Source organism: Mustela nigripes, chromosome 3 (assembly GCF_022355385.1).
Source record: "Mustela nigripes isolate SB6536 chromosome 3, MUSNIG.SB6536, whole genome shotgun sequence".
Lineage (NCBI taxonomy): Eukaryota > Metazoa > Chordata > Mammalia > Carnivora > Mustelidae > Mustela > Mustela nigripes.
The window spans coordinates 63,041,982-63,069,237 of NC_081559.1; the positions used below are offsets into that span (position 1 = coordinate 63,041,982).

General features: G+C 37.2%; 1 protein-coding gene across 1 annotated transcript in view; it reads left to right on the forward strand.

The window, feature by feature from the left end:
- The first annotated feature begins 13,527 nt into the window (after window positions 1-13,527).
- The window catches only part of B3GALT1 (beta-1,3-galactosyltransferase 1), a 525,240-nt gene continuing 511,511 nt past the window's right edge, over window positions 13,528-27,256 (forward strand). The window contains exon 1 of the mRNA XM_059394113.1: window positions 13,528-13,760. The gene's annotated coding sequence lies outside the window, so the exon portion shown is untranslated. The remainder of the gene's footprint in view (window positions 13,761-27,256) is intronic.

Below are 27,256 nucleotides of genomic sequence, written 5' to 3' on the forward strand. Positions count from 1 at the left end.
CAGTACCTATGAGCCCAGGATAAGACAACATTTGATGCTGCAACCTAATAAACCACCACAACTAAATAAAATAGAAGCATGAATATCAACACTCAACAAGTAACATAAGTCAAAAAGAATAGGAGCAGCCCCAAAGCTTTCAGATACTATAGCTCTAGTTTCACTCTAACAAAATGAGAAGTAATATTTGGGGAAATATTTAGATACCAAGAAGAGGAGAGTTAGATAATATACTGGAGAGGGGAAATAATGCCGAGAATATGATTATGAAAATTGGAATAGGAAATCACATAAAGAACAAGTATGCTGAGGTAAATGTGCCCAAGGCATGTGGGACCAGGATTAAGACAAGAGTAATCTTATTTCCAAGTAATACAGGAAATACGATATTGCTTGTGGTATGCTTCCCTTTCATTTTTAATGTTCAGACTCTGCATATTGTGAAGATGCATTAGTTTTCTCTTGCTTCTCTAACAAATAACCAAAACTTAATGGCTTAAGACAACACAAATTTATAATCTTATATTTCTGGAGGTCAAACTCCCCAAATGAAGATAACCACAGGAGAGATTTCCTCCTAGTGGTTCTAGGATAAAATCTGCTTCCTTGCCTTTCCAGCTTCTAGAGCCTCGTAGAACCCTTGGCTCACATAAGTCAGCAGAGTAGCAATCCAGGATAATAATGCCATCTTCACATCTCACGTGTGTAAAGTCCCTTTAGCCATGTAACATAATCACAGGAACTGAGGATAATATGTTTATCTTTGGGAGGACATTAATCAGCCTAACTCAGTTGAAAGGCAATAAAAAATGGGCAAATGCCTGAATTTCATTCATTCATTAACATTTGAGAGTCTATTTTTTTATTGAAAAATAATCCCTTATATTAAGAGCTTCGTGGTTTTTGAGGCATTATCACGCTCATAATCATACCTGAACCTTAAAACAACTATCTGAAAGATAGGGGAGATAATATATCCATTTTATGGATAAGTTTATGCATGTGTTCATAAGATTTCAATGCCTTGTCCAAAGAGACACAGCTAGTGAATACCACATCCTTGTTTTCTATCTATAAATCTAGTGTTCTTTCCATGATTCTGTAATTTTTCCTTGTGAATAAAAAAATAAAGAATAATTCCTGGATTCACCAGACATTTCACATTTCATAGAGGGGAAAAAGTAATTTAGATGTTGACCCATCATTATAATTTTTCCTAAATATATTGCTCATTTTGAATGAAACTGCAAAAGTTGAACACATTTCAATCCCTTTCAAATTTCAGATTTATGACTGAAGCACAGAGTAGTCTAGAAGGCACAGGACATAGAAACTGGTGTAGACTTGGTATACTGCGTGTTTCTCTCCTATAGGTCTGAAAATACACAATAAGGGGTAGCAAACACAAATGCCCATCAAGTCAAGCAGGACTTCTAAATAAGATAAGGGTTGATTTTAGAATGTAAGCTCAGTCATAAGTAGTAACTAATACTCACCTTCCACGACAAGGAAAAGGGAGCAGCAGGACCTGTGGCAACTCGAGTGTGCTTAGCTCACCAGAAGGGGCAGCTTCTTGTCAGTGAGAGACTACTGCCATTTTGGAGAATGTGGGCACAGGTTGGTGGATAGTCCTCTGTAAAAAAACAGATAAGCCAGAAATTTGAATTTTTATGTTAAATCTCCCAAATGTTAGGGTGTTTTAAGACACTGAATGACCAGAGCAAACATGTATGAAAACCAAAGAGAGTCCACAGTGCGTTTCTACTTTGCCTTATCCTAAGACATTGATAGTACTAGCCTTATCTGTCCAAAAGAGTTTGGAAATTAAAGGATGAAAAGTCACTGAGTGCCAGCCAGGGGAGTAAAAAATGGAATATTATATAGATTACCCTTTTTGCATTCCAAAAAAGGCATCTCCTTCATATCTTCTTTTCTAAATGTTATTGATGGAAACCCTCTTGGTAATATTCATGATTATTTCAAAACCAACCAAAAGAAAAAAGGATGTAGATACAAAAATAAGGTAATTTTTTTCTTGATAGTTTTCTAAAAATATACTCATAAATAAATGACAGATTTACCAAAATATGTTTTGGTGTTAAAGATGGGATAAACAATTCTGGAACAACAAATCCTTCAGTACAGTAGGGGTGTATTGTAATATTCCAACCCCAATTTGTATCATTTTTAAGAGATAAGAGCAAAATAAAAGAGAAATCAAGTGAATTCTATATAATGTAAGCTTAGTGTACATTTAGAATTAAGTGAGGATCCTCCCTGCCAAAACTCCTGGGCAGTCTGGGTAGATCAGAGCAGGGAGACGTCCAGCAGCTCAGGTGCCAAGGAAAGCATGGATGACCTTGGCAACAGCTGTTTGCTGCTATGCACCAAAAAGCAAGCTAGGAGTCTAGTAAGAATTCACTTGGTGTAAGTGACAATGGCAATAACCTCAGGTGGTAAGAGTTGGAAAATTGTAAGAAGACCATTTCCTGGTATGTTAACTTTTGGAGATGTAGACAGAAATGAGTGAGGTGTGCAGTGGTTCTAATAGTGGAAACTGACTAGGAATGTGTTGGTCTTAGTAAGGGAAGTGTTCCAAGTTCTATACTTGAGTAATAATGGGGTTGGGAGAAGACTCCATGAGCCTGAATTTTGAGTAGTGGAAGTGTATGAGCCAAGAAATCCCTAAGACAAGATTTAGAATTTATATAATGGTGGCCACCCTCCCCCCATTTTGATATAATTAAATTTCTTTTAAAAGTCAATGCAATTTCATAATTAAGAGGTAATTGTTATTTCCAGTTATGTATTTATAGAATTTTCATCCTGAGATTCACCAACCCCCTAAATGATTTCTTTCTAGTTTAATATATTAAGGTTTGCTTTTTCTTGTATAAAGGTCTATGAGTTTTTATAGGGGACAAGTTGATGGTTACCAGAGGGGAGGTGGGTGTGGGGATAGATTAAACAGGTGATAGGGATTAAGGAGGGCACTTTTGTGAAGAGCACCAGATAAGTGTTGAATCACTATATTGTACACCTTAAACTAATATTATACTTTATATTAGCTGAAATTAACTGAAATTTAAACTGAACTTTAGGGGCGCCTGGGTAGCTCAATGGTTAAGCCTCTGCCTTTGGCTCAGGTCTCAGGGTCCTGGGATTGAGCCCCACATTGGGCTCTCTGCTCAGCAGGGAGCCCGCTTCCCCCTCTCTCTCTGCCTGCCTCTCTGCCTGCTTGCGATCTTTCTCTCTGTCAAATAAATAAATAAAATCTTTTAAAAAATAAATAAAAACTTTTTAAAAAGTTCTATGAGTTTTGAGAAGCATACTGTCATGTATCCACCATTGCAGGGTCACAGAAAGTAATTTCAGCAACCTAAATTTCTTCACCTATTGAACATCACCCACTTTGAACTGCTGGCAACCACTTATCTGTCTGCTTATTGTCTCAATCATTTTGTCTTTTCTAGAATATCATGTAAATGGAATAATGCAATATTTTAACCTTTGCAGACTGAGTTCCTTTACTTGGCATTATGCATTGAAGATTCACCAATGTCTTTGTATATCTTGATAGCTCATTACTTTTACTTTTCCTCTCTGAATAATGTTCCATTACATGGGTTACTGTAGTTTACTCACTCACCTATTGAAGGACATCTTGGTTGCTTCCAATGTTTGTGATTAAAAAATTACTATTAATGTTTGTATGTAGGTATAAACATGTTGTGTGAGCGTAACTTTTCAAATCGGTTGGGTAGATTTCCAGGAGCATAATTGTTGATGGTGTGGTTTATCGATACCATCTAGCAAAGCATAGCAAGGTTTACCTTTCTAAGAAACTTGCCACACTGTTTTCCAAAGTGGTTGAACCATTCCTTATTTCCATGAGTAATAAATGAGAGTTTAAGTTGCACCACATTCTCACCAGCTGTTGGTTTGGGGATTTTGGCCATTGTAATATGTGGGTCTTCACAAAGCCTACAGTAAAGTTTTCTTGATTGTTATCAACCTGTGTCCCCTCAGTATCTCCCATAATTCTCATTTCTAAGAAGGTAGTTTTTAAGTGTGCCATTGTTCACTGGGTTTGGGGATAGTAGATAACCAGTCTTTTAGTTTATAGTTTATGAGAAGACCATGCAGTACACATATGTCTTGGTTTTGAGCCAGATGCAGTATCTGGTTGGGAATTGATTTATCTTTATGATCATAGTGAGGATTGAGTAAAACTAAAGAAGGGCAATCTGTGGGAGAAACTGATGAGCCGTTTACTAAAAGCATTTCTTTTTCCTCTGGGTTCATAGTTAGATTGCCATTCCCATACTCCCTTGCAACTGACGGCCATGGTATTGAATTTTGGCAAATAAAATGTCTATAGAAATGGCAGGTGCTACACCTGAATAATCCTTCCTGTCTCATATTCTATCTTTCATCTGTATGTTGATTCCCAAAATTGTTTACAGCATTTTAAAACTATGTGTTGAAGAGGAAAGACACTGAATGACTGGGTGGAGCAAATCCCTTTGTTTCTCCTCTTCTCTATACCAACACAATGAGAATGAGTGAGAAATAAATTTCTATTATAGTAAGCCATTGATATATTGAGGGTTTATGTGTTGCAGAATAACTATCCTAACAAATACTTTAAGAAAGACTACTTAAGACTTCCCAGAAGGAAAAAAAAAAAAAAAAGGAAAGAAACTGATAGGGCTCCTGAAATTCACATGCGATGAAGAAACAGATCTACTTTAGTGGGGAAAGCATGAGCAAAGAGAATGACTGGATTGATCTTTGAAAGAATGGATGGAAATTGAGGTAAGTCAACCACCTCACTTTTATGATAATAATGCTGATTTGATAATAATAAGGATGTTACAAATGTATCATGTTAGGGATCTGATCAATAATGACAGTTATCTGTACAGCTAATATATATTGATCAGTTATCTTCCAGTAGTAAACACTCAGAATCTGTTCTCATTTAAATTTCAAAGTCTCTCTAAGAACTAGATATTACTATTATCCTTATTTTATACAATAGGGAACTAAGGCACAGAGATATGAAGTAACTTGCCTGGGTAACACATTTCATAAGAGGTAGAACTAGAATTTCAACTCATTGTTAGTTGTTATGCTCCTAAAATCTCCATTCTTAATTGCTTCATTTTATTTCTTAGGAAGTAAAACACTTCAGATTTCCCTGCCATTACCCACTTGATATAACTGAAAACGTGCATGGGATGATTGAGATTTTATGGTTAAGTTTTCCAAACTGATCTGAACTGTGCTTTTGTTAAACACATTTTCCTTTGATCACCAAAACTGGCATTTGTCTTGTCATACCACTATTACTTAATGTCCAGAAACCCCATAAAAATCTATAACTTATTTGTGTTTATATCATTGTATACTAACCACTCACTTCTAGTGAATATTGACATAATGTATTAAAGACTTTATGGTTAATATTCATTAGTTTTTCATTAAAAGTCAAGCAAAGAATGATACTTGCACATTTTTTTTGTTCTTTCTTTTCTTCTTTTAGCTGATGTAAAATTGTGTTTCATGTAATTATCCTATTACTCTTCAGAAAATCATGATGTTCTTCTCCCAGAGGCTAAAGCCCAACAAAAAGGATCTATGGTCTAGTGCCAATACCAGCTGTTGGAAATTATCTTTCAGCTCAAATTCGATCTGTCGCTTTTAGATTCCAGGGTCTCCTGTTTAATTCTCAGAAATAACAATGTTTTCAAGGACTAAAAAGACACTAATTAGTTACATTAAAGTACTTGATTTAAATGTTCTGTTAAGGGATTTCCAAGTTGCTACAATTGCTGAGACTTTATATAGCATCTAATAGGTTGTCCTGTTACAGTATCTTTTGTATACTTGACCAGAGGATGTAACCCTAGGTGCTGTTAGAAGGGTTTAGATGGCATGTGGCTTAGCGCTGGATTTATTCAGGGATATTTATACTATAGACTTAAAAATCATAGGTCAGTGGCTTTATGAGAGTCGACCACCCAGGAGGGTGGGGGAGATAGTTAAATACAAGCAAAATAAAATACATTGTCATCTATGTTTCTTAGACATACTAACACTAAATTTAATATAGGATATTTCTAGAGTACCTAAAAGCTAATGGAGATGTTATAAATGTATCATGTTGGAAATCTGACTTATGTTACCCTGTGCACCCATGTTTGGCAATGTCCTTGTTATAAATATTTATAATTAATATCTCAGTGGAGAAGTGCTTGATACAGAATCAGAATTGCTTCTCTAAGAATGAAGTCCTCAAGTCAAGTACTAGACTGGTCTAACTGGTGAGTTTAATGTAAAAAAAAAAAAATTTTGACTACATAGTATATACATAAAATCTAAGTCAAAGCACTAAAGGATACAAACGTGGAAGCCATTATCATTATAAGTTTTTCAAATTAAAAGAGTTATTTATTCAGAGACATTCACATAAACTGTTCACAGTTCACATTTTTGGGGTGAGAAAAGTCATCTGTAGATGAATAGAGCTGTAAGTATTTTAGAAAGGATTGTAAGCCTGGAACATAAAAATTGAGACTACAGAATTTCTAATATATATGTAAGCTAGATTTTAAGAAAATTTTGAAATATGAAACCAGAGTTTTGCTTTATGATTAAATGAATGCCAATAAGGAAATTTGTGTTTTTTTTTTTTTAACACTTAAAAAAATTTACTTCTACTTTTTTTCTCTAATCACATGTAAAAGTACTTTCTGCTGGCAGCTAAGGGCAAATGGTCATGACTGTGTCTACATGCAAAGTTAACTTACATTCTGTAGTGTTAAGCACACAAACACATGCTCCCAACTTTTCAAAGCCTCAACAATTATTGGGATACCTGGGTGGCTCACTCAGTTAAGCGGCTGCCTTTGGCTCATCAGGTGATGATCCAATGGCCCTCTGCTCAGAGGGTGGTCTTCTTCCTCTCATTCTTCCTCTGGACTCTCCCTCTCTCTCCCTCTCTCAAGTAAATAAATAAAATCTTTAAAAAATAAAAATAAAGCCTCAAATATCTTGACGTAGTGAGGGCATAAAATATTTTCTTGACTATTTTTATAAGGTCTTTGACACTGAGAGATGCAAGTCTATTTCATTTTTCCCTGTGAATGTAAATGTGTTCCATTGTTCTCACTTGTCTTTTGTAATCAACATGCAATAAAACAGAAATAGGGCTGGTTTGCATGCTTCACTTATCAACTAAACAACATAGCCCACCTATCCTTAGAATCACCAGGTCAACAGTCAGTATAATAGCAGACTGCAAACGAAATACTAAAATATGCTTGTGACTTAGCATTGTAGACAGTCAGAGAAGTGGATTTAAAATATCAATCCTGTTATGAGATATTATCCCACTGTTAAATACACACCAAAGGTTACTGAATATAAAGTATGCATGCAGCCAACCTCCATAGTAATGCAAATCCAAAAAAAAAAAAAAAAAAGATTGCTAAAGGAAAACACTTTTTAGGTTTCTCTTACACTATAGTTACAAAGACTAAGGCAGGCTTTCAGAATAAAGACTAATTTTTTTAAGAAAGGAAAAAAGCTTTACAAACTTAATTTCTAGAAAGTAATTATCAAGCTGCATGGTAGCATAAAGTCCTATTGATCGAAATTTCTCTTTCTGTATGAACTTCACAGACTTGCATGACTTGGCATCAGTAAAAGCTAATGATGATTCATGCTATTAGCTTCAGCAGCCACAGTCCCTAGGAACTCAGCTCTGACCTTTTATTAGCACTTTTTCTCCCAAGCAGATAGGATCCTTCTCCAGGCACACTTCCTAATCACCTTAAAACACCTGGAGAATTAGTTAAAAGCCTGATGGGGAGGGACTGAGATGCTAAGGGAAAATGAAAATTCAGTGTGAGGACACATTCTATTGTGCAATCTGACCAGAAGCCCTGGAAGATCCTGGAAAATAAAATTGCATGTTAAAATTTCACTTATGTAAAGTTAAAATAGCCATAATCACAAGGACAATGTTAAATGTTACCAGTTGGTTTCAACTGTTAGCTGCAACCCCACCTTAACCCCTAAAAAATTCCCATGCAGCATTTATGCATTCATTTTTCCTTGATTAAACATTTATCGAGCTCCTAGCACTACACTAGGCACCTAAATAGCATTTTGTTGTAGTGATGTAGAAGTCATTAATTTTTTAAAATTAATGTTTTAGTGTCCTCTGCTTTAAGTGGCTTCTGAAAGAAGGATTGATTACTAAAACTGTGGAGAACTGCTCTGCAAATTACTTGTAAACTTTGCTCCTTCTCTCCTTAGTTGTCCTAGTCCCTCCCTCACCCACCTACCATAGCTCCCCCACACATTCAACACACATGCACTTGTTTCCTTTCCACTTTTCTACTACATGACGGACCAATGTAATAGGCAGCTCCTCTTTAGTGATTAGGGCCAAAGGAGAAAAAGGAAGCTCATTATGATAAGAGGTTGGAAACAAACTGAGAATTGCTGGAGGAAGGTGGATGGGGTTGGGGTAACTGAGTGACAGGCAGTAAGGAGGAGGTGTGAGGGGATGAGCACTGGGTGTTATATGCAACTGATGAGTCTCTGAACACATCTGAAACTAATGATGTATTCTGTGTTGGCTAAATGAATTTAAGTAAAAAAAGAGGTTGGATTCTCTTGTTCAAGCAAATAACCTACTTCAAAATCACAATAATTGAAGATGGACTCTATAGGGTATTTAAATAGATACCTTTTATTCAATTTTGATGATGGTTTGATTCTATAACATACATACTCCCGAAAGGGCTGCAAATCTGCAAATGACTTTAATGATAACAATTAAGGCTCAATAATTTAAGACTTTAGGTCAATCACGCTTCTTTATACAGCCTTCTGCATAAATCAACTCTACTGCTATTTCAAAATACTGAACTTAAAATCACATAATGTAATAGAAATATATTTACTTGAATGACCGTTTCCCCATTCTTTGTGGACCAAATGATTTTATCCTAATCACCCTACCATAACTGTCCTTTCAAAAGAAACCAAAGATCTCAATTAATCCATGATCTCTTGTCGATGTTTACAGTTAAGGTGATATATTCAACTTTCAGTCTTTTAACAAACTTACCTTTTATTGGAGTCCATGATACTAAATTACTTTTTATTGTCTTCCTAAATATCAGATTAAATTTTGCCACCACCCCCTAACCGAAAAAACCCCAAATCCTTATTTTCTTTTAACTATGAATGGTCTCCTAGGCTTGTTGATTTGTCTACATTTTATCCTTGAATATCTTTTTATGTTCTCTTAGTTTTCAATGACAACATCTCTGTTGATAACTCCCAAATCTCAAAAGGAAGGTATGATATGATGGGAAGACTGTTGGGTTAGGAATGTGAACATTTGTTTGGTTTGGCGTCCTGTTGCCTATAAAATTTTGATGAGTGACTTTATTCCACTTAATGAGTGTGTGTGTGTGTGCCTGTATGTGTGTATGTCTGTGTGTGTATGAGAGAAAACGCACTGGTTCCGGTATGAAGTATATTTAAAAAAAAAATAGTTATGATGAACTAAATAGAATCTAATTCCATTTGGGTGGTTTTGCATCTTGATTTTGGTTCAATTTTTTAACACAAAAGACTTAAATAGTAATCTTTTAACATAAGTAAGAGCAATATCCATTGTGATAGATGTTCTAGAATTTAAATATGAAAACAGGCTTTATGTGGCAAAGTTGTCTAATTAATTATATTATTTGGGGAAACAGCTTTATCCCAGGCTAAACTGACCTCGAATATTAAATGAAATGGTTTGTCCTTCATTTAAATTAAGGTGACAGACTTGAAACTTGCATATTTCAACCATATTGGAAGTGGCATAGTGAAAGAACCATGGGAAAAACATTTCTGCTGGACAACATCAACAAATAAATGAATGTACCTGATAGTCAATTTATCACAAAATTGGTAAAAGAACCTCTTTGGAACTTAATATGTTTCTTTGTAGAAATAGGTATCACATGTCCTCGATGAATAGGTCATCATGAGAATGAAGCTCAGCCCCACTGGAGGGAGGATAATAACATCATGAAAGTCCAGTGCTCTACCTACCAGGAAGGGCTTTTCTGTGGCTTGCTGTTCCAATTATAAATTAATCCTCACATCTGGGAAAAGCAGCTATCGGGTTGATTTTGTCGTTAATCTCTATTTTACAGACATGGAATGCTGGGAAACTTGAAGTGACTTGCAATCACTCACCCAGTCATAACCGGAGCTGGAACTAGACTGATTTCTTTCCTTTTCTTCAGTTTTCTGCCTGCTAGATCTAGCTTTTTTCAGAACTGATTCCAGTGAAGTGTTCAGTTTCTATTTTTGATAAATATATATTTCAGCACCAATGCACCAATTAATATAATTTTTTTTAATTTTTCAAGATTAGGTAAATGGTTATTGATTTAAGGAGTGCCTAAACAAATTTCTTTCTCCACTAACAAGATGAGTGAGTTCTCTCATTGCATGGGGAGAAAAACACACAAATGTAAGCAAGCAAAAAAAAAAAAAAAATCATTTATTTAATTCAATATAACTAGCTAATTAAATACTGATATAATTAACACTAGACTCTCTATCCAATACATCCCGTGAGATTTATAGTAATACATAAACTAGCATAGCATGCATATTTTCAGCAACTTTAAAATTTTTAAATTTTAAAGTGACTTTCTTAATTTTTCTTTATTGATTTGAAATATTACATGGTTTTCACTGTTAGTAGGTTCTTAATTGTGCAGGTTTGTTTTACTCAGAGCTGCTTATTCATAGCACTAGTGATATGATAGATTACTTTTATATCTGTGTGCATGCTGTTGGTTTTAACCTTTTTTTGCTTCTGTAATATAGTCATTTCATTATCTTAATCACTAAGGAATATGGTATGTAGAACTTATATGTTTTCAGGATTAATATTGCAAAATACCAGATAACATAAAAAGATAGTATATCTGAAAAATAATATACTTGTCAGGGCATGGAGAAGCGGTTAGAAAAATTATGTAAATACTGTCTATGCATATCGCAGTTTCTAAGTAGCATACCACATTGTGGAGTTTGATAACATCTTCACATTTAACATTCTTTAGTCAATATTTTTCTTTTGCTTGAAGTTAATTCTTAATTTCTATTAGAGATCTAAATTGCCATTATGGTATAATTTTCTAATTTTAATACTTATTTAATATTTCTACTTTTTTCAAATATCAACTCTTTTCCCTATGAAGTTTGAATGATAAAACATTTTTTATTTTTTTTTTTCTACCACACTTAAACTCCATTGCTTTATGGATCACCTCATGTAGATGAGGTATTCACTGTAAGTTACACAATAACAAAAATAAAATATAAATAATAATTAGAAAAAACTAAATGACAACAAAAATCTTTTTTAAAAGCATATTTTTTAAAGATTTTTAATTTTTTAATTTTTTAATTTATTTGACAGAGAAAGAGATCCCAAGTAGGCAGAGAGGCAGGCAGAGGGGTAGAGGAGGGAAAGCAGGCTCCCGGCTGAGTGGAGGGCCCAATGTGGGGTTCTATGCCAAGACCCTGAGATGATAACCTGAGCTGAAAGAAGAGGCTTAACCCACTGAGCCACCCAGCCGCCCCTAAAAATCTTCTCTTCATTAAAAATTCAAAGTGAGGGGTGCCTGGGTGGCTCAGTGGGTTAAAGCCTCTGCCTTCGGCTCAGGTCATGGTCCCAGGGTCCTGGGATCGAGCCCCACATCCGGCTCTCTGCTCAGCAGGGAACCTGCTTCCTCCTCTCTCTCTCTGCCTACCTGTGATCTGTATCTGTCAGACAAATAAAAGAATCTTAAAAAAAAATTCAAAGTGATATGTTACATATTTCTGGTTTTAGCCTAAAAAATAAACATCACTACCTCTTTTAGCACAATTGGTTCCTCAAGAAGAAATAGTCTAGCTCCCAAACTAGACTGGTCAAATGGCTGAAGGTGGGGGGAAGAGGCACAAGAACTGTGCTCATATGCATGCATTTTTGGTATACTAAAAGATGGCAATACACAACTCTATTTGCAATTAAATTTTCCATACAGTGCTCATAAAATTTAGGCAGGATTTATTTTAGATATCACAGGATGCAAGGAGTTATCTTAAAAGGGAGGTAAATGAAGAAAGAAGTGATTATTGCCAGAAAAAAAGATCACTTAAAATATAATTAGAAACAGCAGCAACAGCATAGCTAATACATACTGATTCCAATTGTCACCCAATCCTGTAGCTAATTCATGTACTTGGGTTTTGACCTTTAGGACAACCTTGTAAGAGAAGATAGAAAAGATTACTTGGGAAAGATCCACACCTCTTTTAAGTCTTCATGCAGAACTTAGTTTACTTTTTTTTTTTTTTTTTTTAATGCAACATGAATTATAGATTTCGAACCCTGGACCATTCTGATGCATTTGCTTCACAAAGAAAGATCATTATAGTTTTGGGGAGAACTGGTGTGGAAAAAGTTTCCCACATTTGTTTTCTTTTCCTTGCCTTGCTAAATCTAAATGACATCACTTATCTGGTGTTTGTGTCACACACACACGCGCACACACACGCACACACACACACACACACTCCTACTGTATTATTCAGAAGTGATTCGCCAAAGGTGGGGGGCGGGGAGCAAACCAGGTAGACTGACTGCTTAAACTATCTTTCCGCATTGGTTCTTGAGGCGTTTTTGTTTTGTTGAGCGGGGTGAAGGGAGGACAGTTTATTTGGAGGGAGGGTAAGGAAGGTCCACTCTGCCTACAACTTTGAGAACATTTCTCCCTGTGCCTCTTTATAGCTCAGACACACTTCTGGGCGGATCACTGAGTGGTCCTGGAGTACCACTCTGCCGCTACCAAAACTGCCAAAGGGAGAAGGACGGGGGCGCTGTCTGGTGACTGCTCGCAGGATTCCTTCAAGGCGGCGACCACCTCCAGGGATCCGTTCTTCCACATCGCGGGTCGTACTTGGGACCCACGACCGCTCCCCAGGGCTGCCAAGACTGAAGCGCCGGGCCGAGGCTCTGGAGACAGAGTCACCGCGGGGCGCCCTTTGCAGCCAAACCGCGGGCTCCTGGCATTCAGAAAGCGCCCCAGGCCCACCTCGGCGGGCCCGGCCGTCTCGCCGCACCTGGGGCTCCCGAGCCGGGAGTCCCCCACCCAGCTCCGCTCCCGCGCCCGCGCCTCCCCCCATCCCAGACCCCAGCAGCGTCGCCGCCGCTCCCGGAAACAAGCCTGCTGAGCAAAGGCGGAGGAAAACCTTGGGCCTTCCGCTCTGATTGGTCTCCCCCCGCCGCGCGGGGCGAGGCAGCGATTGGCTGCCGGGCGTTGTCAGTCGCCGAGGCCGGAGCCTTCGCCGGGGAAGCGCAGGCGGGCTCGGGTGCTCCGGCTGCCGCCGCGGCTGCTCGAGCTGGTGCAGCTGGGCGAGCTCGTGCGGGCGCCGGCGCCGCCGCCGCCTCCGCTGCTGCCCACCCCGCCGCGCCGCTGGCGCTGCCGGTCTTGCTGGCGGCCGCCGGGGAGGGGCGGCCGAGAGAAGAGCACGAGGAGGCGGAGGCGGCGGAGAAGTGATGCTGGCGCGGGGGATCCGGACAGCGGCAGCGGAGCAGCAGCATCTCCGGGACCCCGGCTGCAGCGTCCCCGTGGCCCGCTGGCCAGCTGAGCGGCGGGAGACCGCGCGCCCCGCGGGTAAGATCCGGCCCGGCGGCGCCCGCGCGCTCCCGGGACCGCCGGTGTTGTCTTTGGGGGTTACGAGGCTTGTTGTGCCCGGGGCATCCTGACAACGGTGTTTGGGACCCGGACAGCGAGTCCGGACGCACGGCGAGGCTGATGCCCGCGCCGGAGCCGCTCCTGTTCGTGCGTTCTCCCGTCGGCGCTGCCCGACTTTGATAGCGCGGAGATGGCATTGTGTGGGTATAAGCGTGTGTGGGCGCGCGGCTTGGGGCACTTCGCAGGGAGCGCGGTGGGTCCCCTCTGACGTGAGCCGGCGTCCTTGAGGGATTCAGGCTGCGCTGGAGTGAATAGGTTTGCCTCTTAGCTCAGCGGGAGCGAGAGCACGCGGAAAGCCCAGGGAAGTCCGCGGTGGCTCGTGAAGAGCCGGGCAAATGGAACTTTACTGCTTTAATGAAAAGAGGGAGCTGTGCATCCAGCGCGCCAGGGGACAGGCGCATTCGCCGAGGCTCCCCAAAGTCCCACTTTGCGCCGGGGACTTCGGAGAGGAGAGGAGAGGAGGGAAGGGAGGGGAAAGTAACGGTTAGTCCGCCTCGCTGAAGAGAAAGACTAAAGGAAAGGAGGAGTGCAGCTAGGCTTGGGGAGTGGCGGCTTTTTGTCTGACGCGCCTGGTGGGGAGCTCATTCCACTTTTCCGGAGCGCAGATTTGGGGATAGAGAGTCCCGCCTTGAGGGGCTGTCAGAGGCCGCTCCTGGCCCGCGCCGGCGTGGGACACGCGTGTCAGCGACCCGACCGAGGGGCCGAAGCGGGGCGGGGCTTGAGCGGGCGTCCAGGTGGAGCCACTGCCTCTCAGGGCAGCGTCGGCCCGGGTATCTTCCGGGGTCGGGACCCGGCCCGCATCCCCGGGGCAGCTGCGGACTGCGGGCGGCTCTGCTCCCCGAGAAAGTTCCTGCCAGCTGGGGTCCGGGCAACCCAACCTAGGGCACGTTGACCACCAAGTGGAACCAGGTTTACGTACCCAGCTTCCTCCAGTGCCGACGCTGCTTTTATTCTGTATGAAATTATTTTCCCTGTAAAGCCTCTGGGAGTTGGACCCGCGCTGCAAACCTTTCTGCAGAAGGCGGATTTTATGCGCTGCTGTAAATGGATCGTGCTGCCGGGTTGAGTCCGAATCTCGTAGCTCAGTGGAGTGGTTTCTCCATCCCTCTTCAGGACGCACAAACTTACTCTTGGCGGTTTTTTTTTTTTTTTTTTTTTTTTATGTGACCTGTGTCTCCTTAGGAGTCTCTGCTAGGGAAAGTTCCTGAAATACCTCGGCACTAACGAACTGTCCCTACTCAGGCGCAGATGGAGAGGGACTGTGGTCTTTTACAGAGACGACGGGGTGGCAGCGGGAAATGGAAGTGGAGAGGGCAGCTCCCAGCTTGCCAGCTAGAATCTTTGGAAACCCATAAATTGGCTCAGTACAGGGAGCCGGAACTGAGAACAGCACTTTCCCTGTTACGTAGCTCCTTAATCTCCTTTCCCTGGAAGAATCTTTCGCCCCCAAACACAACACAACACAACACAACAAAAATAAAACCCAAACCCAAACAGTAGAAACCACTTTGGTCAGGCTCATTTTGGATTTGGTAAAGGCCAAAGAAATGAAAGTGAGACACCTAATAGAAATCCGGGGGGGGGGGGGGGGTGGGGGTGGTGGTGGTGGTGGTGGTGGTTGGGAATCAGAAGGGAGCTGTCCAAAATGTCAGCATTTTTCACGTTTTTGATTGTAAAGGTTCAATTTTCTCCCAATTTTGTAATGTAAATTATTCTGTAGCGATGAATAACTTACTGGTAAACTAGCAGTGATATTAGTTTTTTGTCCGAAGATGGTTGTACGTTTTTCATCACTTAATTCGTGAACTGTAAATGGAATTTTTAATACTCTTTTAATTGAACACTTACACTATGCATTCGGGCTGGCAGAAAATTGGTAGTAAATGTTTTTCCTTTAGTAGTCATCACATGTGTCTTAAAAGTTGAGTTTTCTGATATAATTAAAGAGAGTATAGCTTGTGGTTGTTATGTTTCAATACCTGCTGCCAGGTGATTAATTTAATGTTGCAATATTTTAGTCATTCTAACTTTCAGGACTTTATTAAGATTATTAAACACATTAAGCAGCTGATTTTAGTTTTGTGTTCCATTTGTGCAATGCTATGAGATGGTAAAATAGTTTTCCCCTATGGATTGATATGGGGAATTTAAATTAAAATGTGTTTCAATAATTAATAATTTAAAGATAAGATTAAGTTAAAATCAAGTTATCAGTGTTAAAAGTGGAAATTTTGAGGAATATTTTAACTACTTAGCAAAGAAAGCGGTTTTTCACATGGCTGTAAAGTAACATCTTGTAAATCCACTGCATTATGTATTGGGCTAAGCCACAAATCTTTAAACAGAAACAGAGCTTTTGTACTCATTTTAAGGAGTGTGTGGGTATTTTTAACCAGGGAAACTTTTACTTGGGGAGTTTTTTTTTTTTTTTTTCAAATAATTAAATACATTTTTAAAACCATATCGGACAGATGTATTTATCAAATGTAATGAAATACATCAAAGAACATAAATATTAGGGTAAAGCAGTAAGATCTATGACTGAAAGCTGATATGAGGCAGGATGTGTGTGTGTGTGTGGTGGAGGAGCACAGGCTTAAAGGAGGTAATAGTGCCAGCCATTTAGTTTATATGAGCAATTCAAGTTCTGCCAGTTCTGCAAATTCACTTCAGTTTTGACTTGTTTTGCTTCAGGGCAGCCCAAGAGCTCAGACTGCCATATTTTCTATATGGATTTTAGTAAATGTCAACTTGTTAAGTCTCTAGGCCACTAAATTCACTTTTTGACCTATACCAGATTTTACTTTCAACACTGAATAACTTTTCCAAAGATATCACCTTTACTATAAATAGTACAAAAATATTATGATCTTACCAAGTAAACATTTAATTTGTCAAATAGCCATGATTAGAGTTTCTATATTATTAGGTCAGGTAGCGAGGTTTATTTAATTTTATTAATAGCAGCTTGTTTTCATTTAAGTAATGACCAAATCAGTTTTTAATTGAAAACTAACACACTTAGGGGACTGGAAAACCTCAGCCAGTTTAGTGTATCAGAAATTCATTGTGTTGTCTCTCTGTCTCATGCAAACATACACACATATACTGGAAAGTCTCTCAGGATGAGTGTAAACACCCTCCATTAGAAACAAATTCACCAACCCACCCTGAATGATGAAAGTACTTTATAAGGCAAAAGCTCATCATCTTAAGTAATCTGTTACTAATTAATTATGATACTGGTTTGTTTAAAATTTAACAAATTCTATGTTTCTGTGATGTACAAGACACTCTTCAGGTTGCTTTGACTATATCAGAGAATAAATCACAAAGGCCCTTGCCCTCATGAAGCTTATATTTTATTGGGGATGAAATAGATCATAAACAAGAAACATAATAAGTAAAAAAGTACAGAATATTTATCTCTCTTACTGACCAGTTTTTTCTAAATCTCCATCCCATGGCCCCATCTCTTTGCATCTCATTTCTTTCCAAGTAATATACACCTATCCACACACCCCCATAAATGTACTCAGTCTAAGAATTGGAAGGTAATCATGGTGATAATCTAATACGTGTTACTCATGAAGCAATATATCTGAACAGTCACAGCACTATCTAAGATGAAGGTTAAAGGTAAGAGAGGGACGCAAAGGTGATTAAGCAATGAAATAACCGAATATCTGCCCTTTAAAATGCTTTAAAATCAAATTATATTTTTCAAAGGAACTGAAATGGGAAACATTATCTTTAACAAATTTGTTTCAAATTAACAGTATTTTAAAAGGCATTTGTAACTATCCAAGTTCAAATCTATATAACGTCATTTAAAGAGGATGAGTGAATTAGAAGTAGAAAGATCCAAAAGCATAATTTTAATGAAAAATTTTCTTCTTCCACATTGAGAGTGACATACTCATGTACCTCTGTGAAAGTTGATCAAAAATTCTAGCATCTGAGGTCAAAGTTTCCCTAAAGTTGATGCATCAGAAAAAAAGACTCGTGATCCAATTCTCTAATAAAAAAATACCAAAGCATTTCAAATATTTCAAAATAACTTTGCCTTTATTTCAAAATCAACTTGGTTATCCAGGTAGTCCAATTACAGATAAAACATTGTGATAATTTCTCAGGTTCTATGATGCATAAAAGAGAGTATAACTATAATTCCAGTTTTACTTTCTGTACTTTCATGTCATTATTTCCTTTAGGGGCTTGAGCTTACAGCTCCAAAGTTCTTTTTTTTTAAACCCTCATATGAAGAAAATCAAGAATCTAGCTTGACTTCCAATAATTGGTTTGTGAACAATATTTTCATATTAGAGGAAAGCTGAAATTGTATGCTTAAGAAGCTGTACTATATAATGAACTAATGCCAACATATTCACAAGTTCTATTATGACAAAATATTAACACTAACACAATGCTAACATTCATTTCTGAGTGGATTTCCATCATTTAAGAAAAAATCTTCAAGATTGCTGCTTTATAATCCAGTTTTAGGAGATGGAGAAAAGTCTTCTGATAATACTATCACAATATTTTATTTATTTAGATTTAAGAATGTATATACTGTCAGCTTAAGCCTTTAATTTTTTTGCCTGTTTTTGTTTGTTTATTTGTTTTGTTCTGTCCCAAATGCAAAACCTTAGGAAAACAGTGTTGTAATAAAGCAAGTAAACCAACAGTAATCATCATGCCTTGCATACAAAGTCAGCTCTGGCTGATGATGAAAATGTTAGATGAGAGCTATGTAGGGGCCAGATATTTACACCTGGGAAGAATTTCGGTCATTTAGACCAACCTTCCCTATGTGTAAGGGAAGAACTTTACTCTTGGAAGTTGATAATTGCCCGAAGTCAGTTGAAAGTAGAGCCAGATCTAGAAACACTGCTTGTCAACTACTAAATGTGTAAGTTAACTCCATTCCAGTTGCTTATTAAACAGCTCTACATTTTATAAAATAGTAATGATAAGAAATAACTGCATCCACCAATTTGCACATCTAAGTATTTTAATAACTAACATAATACTGCATTGTATTAATATTATGTTGGGATCAAGAAAATGATAAATTGGGATGCATTTAGAAATATCACCTAAGATTTATAGGGCTGGAAGTTTGTGTGTAAAATACTTATAATTAATTCAGCTGTTAAATATTTATGTCTCTAACATAGGAATTTTTGTTTTTTTTCTTTTAATTTCCAAAGGTCTTTGGACTTCAAAGTAATCAATAGGTGAGCTTCAGGGATTCCAAGAAATACCGAAATTGTTTCCAAACTTTTTGCATTTTTGAATGTTCCATTGTAAGGAAAAATTTTTCAGAAAAGCTTAAGAGCTACTGCTTTAGTTAGCTTAAAACAAAAACAAAAATCAAACACAAAAGCAGGCAGAAAGGGGAACATGTACAGATAGGGAGAGGGCTTTAAAGAACTAGTACTTTTCTGACTTAAGAAGAAAGAAAAAGATAAGGAAACCCTCCTGCTAAATTCCATTAGAAAACAGCTCCTACAGTGGTTGGAAGAGCTGCTTCATTGCCCTAAAATTCAAACTTGCAACTGAAGGAATGGTTTAGTTCTTGTAGTTATAAAACTGCACTTGGTTTTGAGTTATTGTAGTTAGCATTTTGTTTGGTCTTTAACTATGAAATATTTTCATGACATACATAGATGACATCAAGGACTGAATCAGTTCCTCATGGGACAATAAAATTTGTGGGTGATTTCATCAGGGCCCTTAGCACTCAGTCAGAAAACTGCCAGAAATAGAGTTTGGTTGTTAACATTTACTTGTAATTTACTTACTATTAGACAAGAAAAATTACACTAGATGTACACAGTGCACTATGAATAGGCTTTATGAATAGAGCATACTAACTAATAGCTAGATTCCACTCTACATCTGTCTGTGCCAGTCAGAGTGCTGGTGAGTTCCCATCATAGCCCATCACTACTTTAGTTTCTGTATCGGTAAAATGATGATAGCATTACATACATGCATACATGTATATAGGCATTCATATACTTAGACAATCCAAATTTATATCTGAAGAGATTGTTGCAAAATTTAGAGATTCTGAAGTTCCCATGAAATAACCAATAAGCTATAATGGGCAAAAAGTGTTTAAATAAATAAAGCATTGAGACAGAGTTGAGCTATCAACTACTAAAAGATATTAAAAACGTCAATAATTAATACAGTGTATCAACATGCAGACAAGAAGATACAAAGTCTGAGATATGTGAGAATAAAGTGTAATACGCAATAATCAAAAGTCTGTGAGAAAATAAAAAATGATCAATATATGGTGTTGGGGAAACTGAGTAATTATTTGTCAAAAACATACACTCCCTATCTCATATTGCATTCCAAAATAAATGTCAGATGAAGCAAAGAGTTAATAGAAAAAAACTCTGATTCAAGTTAGAAGAAAATAGAGACCTCATAAACACAAATACAGTGGGACAAATATAAAGATATGACCTTATTAAATTTAACAGTTTTAAGTCAGAAGTGCCAAAAGTAAATAAAGGAAACATTTTCAACACAAATTGCTAATAACAGTTTCATATTCACTGTTACAAAAACCTTTCAGTGTTTTCTTCTATTAGTGGACTTATCTCAAAATATTGTCATTCCCAATTTATATCCATTCCCTTTACTATCTGAGAACTTCTTGAAAAAGAGAGATTTTTTTCATCATTTTCCCCAGTGTCTTGAACATAATTGGGGAGTGAGAGGCCTTGTTATTGGCTACTAGAAAATTATAAGTATACCAATACAAAAAGAGAAAAATAATCTACAAATCCCAGAAATATATAAGGCTAATATGCATCTAAAATTTTAAGTTAATGATGAAGAGTACTACCACAGATTTTTAAATGGTAGTACTTTTTAGTCCATTAAAACAACAAAGATTACAAGTGAAGGTTGATTCATTAAAAAAAAAAAGTTGATGTAGATGTTGAAGATGAAGGTAAACTGCAGATTCTCCCAAATTTCTGGTAAGATTATTCATTGGTTTTTACAGAATTCTTCCCTTGCATGCTCCAGAAATTACCTGTGACTAATGTAAGGAATAAGATGCACACTAAAAGTGGGTATTTTGTAGGTTACAAAATAAAAAGAAAAGAAAAACAAATTAATATCAACAGAATAGCTACAGAGATCATGGGAGAAGGTGATGAAATCTTTGCCAGGTACCATCACTGGGATGAATCAGCCTCAGTCCTTTTCTGCCCACGTGTCAGTTTGCTTCAGGACCAAATTCCTGGAATGAGAGATATGACCTAGCTCAGGTTTCATGCCCACAGTTTAGTCAGTGAATCATTGGGCAGTCTTATCAAGAACACATTCAAAGGAAAATCAAGACACTGTTACCAGGAGAAGGGAAAAAGAATACTTGACAGGTAAAAACAACAGATTTCCACTGTGTGATTCAAAAGCCTTAAAAATGTTCCCTTTGTTTCATTAATACCACTTCTAACTAGAAATACACACAGTGTCATTAAAAATTTGTTTGTAGTAGATTAATAGTAAAAATAATTTATTTGGCCAATAATAGAGGAATGATTAAGTTATGGTGTATAATATTAAATCATAAATTTGAAAGGTTGAATTGGAAAATGTTGATGAAATAATTGTGAAAAATGCAGAATGCAAAATTTATTATGCAAGAAGAACTGACATTTACGTATATAAAAAGTCCTCAATAAGATATTAACGTTTGTTTTGGGGAAAGTACTGGGATTATGGGAATTTTACTTTTATGTGTAGAAAAATATTCTTTGCCAGGAGCAGGCACTGCTTTAATAATCACACAAAAATCTATATTAAAATAAACAAAAGAATAATTAGAGAAATGATAGTGGTTTAGGGCTTCCAGACAAATGTGTTGGAAGCAAAACATTGGACTCCTATACTTAATTTTGAAAGGAAAGGAGCGAATTATACAATATCCTTTTTTTTTTCCATATTATAAGTTACTGTAAGTGAAGTTTGGCTAAGTTTCCTACTTTGAAAGTCAGGAGTCATTTTGGACTTTGCTTTTCAAGTCTTTATCTCAGTATAATAGAATTGGAAATGTGTTTGCATTTTATGGTTCAAATGAAGATTTTTATTGGCATAAGAAGTTAAAAAAAGAATAAAAGTGATTACATGTACTGATATGTGTGTGTTTTTCATTAGTTACTCTGCTAATACTCATTAGCTCATGCTTAAATTGAGGTAATATGAGCTACTATATCTTAAGAAGATAAATTATAGTCTGGTCCAGCTATTTGTTAAGTACAATTAAGTATTCTGTTAAATTTCATTATCCCAAGACGGAAAACCAGGTGTCTTTATATAAACTAGAGAGCAAATATAGTTGAATGGTTGAATTTTTTTTTTAAAGATTTATTTATTTGTTTATTTGACGGACAGAGATTACAAGTAGGCAGAGAGGCAGGCAGAGAGAGAGAGAGAGAGAGAAGCAGACTCCCCGCTGAGCAAAGAGCCTGACATGGGGCTCGATCCAGGACCCCGAGACCACGACCCGAGCTGAAGGCAGAGAGGCCCAACCCACTGAGCCATCCAGGCGCCCCTAAATGTTTTTTGTTTTTTTTTTTTTTTTTGGTTCATATCTACCGCTTAGAAATTACACATACTGAAGAACAAAGGGGTCTCGATATAGCAATGGGTGGAATTTTCCTAAAAGCATAAGTATGCTATTATTATAATACATTTTTCAATAGCAGTTTACTCTGGCATATTGGCTGAGCTCTATACAGAATGATTTTGATGATCTTGTGACTTATACTTGAACAAGTAATGCATTAATTGGAAAAGAACAGAAGAGGAGAAAGAAAATTGGCTGATCATTGGTCCCTCTAAAAGCTACCACTTTCTTGTGACTCATGGAGATGAACAATCTGATAGCTAGTTCCATTCCAGGCTATAGGATAGGGCCAATTTTGTTGTTATTATTCACTTATTAAATTAATGTATACAGTTTCCAAATGGATAATATATACAAAAAATACACAGTAAAAATTCTCTCTCCTCTATCCTTGTCCTTTACACTCAGTCCTCATGCCCCCCAATAGGTAACCACTCATTTGTTGCTTAGTGTATTTTCAGAGATTGCCAAGCCCATACAAACACTAAACTTTGAAACTTTCTTTTCCATTTCTCAGCTTCTATACAGATGGTAACATTTTTTTACATACTTTTCTTCCTGCTTTTTAAACTCAGCAATCTTGGGCGACAGTCAAAGTAGGTACATTAAGTTTCCTCATTTTTAAGCTCCATGGTATAACATCTGTTGAAACTACCGTAATTTATTTGTTATTAAACAGTCCCCTCCTGATGAACGGTTTCATTTTTTCAAATATTCTGGCTAACACAACCAATGCTGTCATTAATAACTTTCTGTACATTATTTCACATATGCAAGAATCTGTAGGACCTAGACATAGAATCACTGGATTTAGATATATATGTTTGTTTACTTTGAAAACGAATGTGTGTTTGTTTTCTTATTCGATTATCTTGCTTTTCTTGTCTTCAGTTGCATGATTAATAATGCTGAATGAGGGGCGCCTGGGTGGCTCAGTGGGTAAGGACTCTGCCTTCAGCTCAGGTCATGATCTCAGGGTCCTGGGATTGAGCCCCGCATCGGGCTCTCTGCTCAGCAGGGAGCCTGCTTCTCCCTCTCTCTGTCTTCCTCTCTGTCTACTTGTGATCTCTCTCTAATAAACAAATAAAAAAAAATAATGCTGAACGAGACTGGACCCAAGACTTCCATTCATCCTATTTCCCTAGAGACTCCTGCCCAGGTTTACACTTCTCTATCAGCATGCTTTGTAGGTATGCAATTTATTGTGAACTAATTTTGTTTGGTGATCTTCCAGCATCTGCTTAACCATCTTGGCCACAAATATAGCTATGAAAATAGGGAAATTTTGTCAGATTGTTCCTTAATTTCAAATCTTCTCTTTTCCTATCCTCTGGCCTACTAGACTAATAAATTATATGAGCATTGTGAGTGCTTGATATTCATCTACTAAATGACAATATTAAAAATAATCATGTCCCATGTTGGCAAGGATGCAGTGAACTGGGTGCATTCAGAAACTGTTTGTTGCAATTAAAATTGGCACAGTCCTTTTGAAAAGCAATTTGGCAGCATATTGGGGAAAAAAACTACAAAATATTCATACTGTCTGATCCATTAATATTCCTTCTGGGAATCTATCCTAAGGAAATAGTATAAAATATGGAAAAGGTCTTGTGTTTGAAGATGTTGATGGATATATTATGTAAAATATAAAATCAGAAGCAACTCAAATGGCCAATAATATATCTAGGCATGTAAAATTGAGGATAACATACAACAATTAAAAGTAGATATGAGAATTATAATAAAATAAAATAAAATACATATGCTATAATGTTTCTTGGAGAAAACATGGTACAAAATTACATATTAGTCCTACCATAGCTGTATAAAACCTGCATGTAACAACACTGAAATTACAAATGGCTTGTAAAGTTGTGGGAAAACAGGTAATTCATTCCCTATCTTTTTCTCCCGTTTTCTAGAATGTTTTACAACATTTTAAATTAAAAAAAATTACACTTGATTTTTTCCCTTTTGTCTTTGATATTTTGCACTGAATATAAATCATAGTGTTTGGTTATGTTCTTTACCACTACTCAGTGATGTGTGATTTTTTATCTTTTATATAAAGGTGAGTTTATCCTGGACTGTGCAGTGCAATGCATGTTTTCTTCATAAGTGCTCTCTCACTTCCTTCTATACATCTAAAGACATCTTAATCACTGAACTTCTTTTCAGTCTCATTCCTTGTGATAGATATTTTTTCTCTTTGGAAGAAAAATTCAGATATTTTGAACAGTCCTGAACATGCCTTTTACCTGCTTCTTAGACTTAATCTCCCAACTTTCTCCCCTCCGCTCACTAAGCTTCTATCATGCTGATCTTTCTCCTTATCAAACACTCTAAGCCAAATCAGACTGTCTCCTAATTCTTAATTAAACTCTACATATTTCATTAAAATATATGCAGGGAAAGTTAATAACCTAGCAAATATATCATGCACATAGGATTAGCCTGTGGAATAGATGGACACTAGATAAGCTTGCCCATGACAGTTGTGTATCTTTAAGAAAAATCAAATAACTAAAATACAATGAGAAAAATACCCCCCCCCCTTTTTACATATGAGTTAGTTTGTTAAGTTGACGTGAAGTAGGAAGGGAAAATGTGAAGTATGTTTTTCCCCCACTAGCTCTTTGGAAAATGAATGTGGTGGCATTATCTCTCTTTACTGAAGTGCATTTTGTATTGTAGACTATCTTGTTATCTTTGCCCAGTTGATTATCACATTATCTTCAAAGTGTAAAGCTCACAGTTAATTTCAAGGAGACTGCAATGAGAAGAGTGTCATCTCATGTTTGAAGCACTGTTTTACAGTTCTGTCTACTTATCTTTCCTGTCAAGTGAGCTGATTTTGAATTTCTTCATAATAAAGATGTTATTTTCTGAGATGGTACACCAGTGATAATGGGATCATTTTGAAGTCACAGTGGAAAGAAATGCTTTCTAGAGGACTTGCTTTGGACAATGCCCCATCTACGGCCGGCCAGGACTATCATCTGAGGCTTGGTCACATTTTAAAGAATACATCATGTTGTGCTTAATTTTTTTAAAGACTTTATTTATTTGAGAGACAGCAAAAGCAAGACAGACCACAGAGGAGGAGAAGGAGAAGCAGACATGCCACTGAGCGGAGAGTACAATGTGGGGCTCAATCCCAGGACCCTGAGATCATGACTGGAGCTGAAGTCTTTTTTGTTGTTGTTTCTTAAAGATTTTATTTATTTATTTGACAGAGATCACAAGTAGGCAGAGAGGCAGGCAGAGAGAGAGAGAGAGGAGGAAGCAGGCTCCCTGCTGAGCAGAGAGCCCGACGTGGGACTCGATCCCAGGACCCTGGAATCACGACCCAAGCCGAGGGCAGAGGCTTTAACCCACTGGGCCACCCAGGCGCCCTGAAGGCAGGTTCTTAATCTAACTGACTGAGCAGCCCAGGTGCCCCTCTGTTTTGCTATAAGTTCAGAAACCTTCCTCCATCGTACATTTTAGCCATATCACTGCCAAGATCTTCTCTTCCCTTGTCTTTTCCTAGCCACACTCAGAGATTTCACTTTCAAATTTCCCACCGACACTGGATAATAGCTTCAACTTGTGAGTATTTTTATTAAAAAAACTTTGAATAGCTTGAAGGCTCTAAAAACACATTTATTTAAAATTAAGTTTATAAAAATTAAAATAAAATAACATTTATAATTAAATGTTTAGTCCATGATTAGGAGTAGGGGTGACATAACAAAATTGGAAAATAAAGTTAAAATATCATTTTAGTAAATGGGACAATAGTTCCTGCCTCATTGAGCTTTTCACTGAGAGCTTTTCAGAGTAAATAACTTTGGAAGTGTTACTATGTGTTAGTACTAGTGTTACTATATGTTAATCATTTTATTGACATAATATGACTTCAAACTTAGCAAAACCTTAGGAGGTAGGTTTTCCATTTTATAGATGTTGAAACTAAGAACAAGATAAAGGTTAGGTAATATTTCTAAGATTTAAAAGTGTGTTTTGGAGAGAGCCAGGGATCCAACACCAGAGCTTTGAACAAAAAGTGTTCTATTTTTGTTAATTGACTTTTAGCATAAAGTGATTGAATTTTCAACTTTTCCCTCTGCTGAACAAACTGAATAAAGGAAGTGAAATTTATGATATACATACATACACACATGTTCATAAATGTGCTTATGTATATGTATATATGAATATATGTGTATCTAAATCTATTTATATCTATTGCAAGAAATGAGATTTCAAGAAAACAGGCCCAGGTTAGTCTAATAAATGGAAAAACAAGTCCATCTTCCTCTTTGACTATAATTTCTGTCTTATTCATGTTCTTTGTCATATAGTATACTATGCTGTTTTACTATTTCACATTGCAATTTAAAATGGAGAAATGAAGTGAGGGATATTTAAAAATCAAATTTGAAAAATCCTCCAATAAGATTCCCTCCAGATAGTCAGTTTAAAAATAAAATTAAGAGATTTGGCTGCTAACCAAACCTTTGGTTGGTGGGGAGGGAGAATGGGAATGAGGAATTGAGTGCATTACTACTATTAGATTTTTTTTTTAAAGCCTCATTTTAGGGTGATAGTTTATTTCATTTTTTTAGTTGGTGATGGGAAAATGATATCCCCTACTTAATTTTCCCCTATAACTCAGATAGGATTTCAAATCTATATTTTGCCCTCAGTATTTCATATCACTATTTATGATGGCTGATCATTTTCATGTATATACAATTCTGAA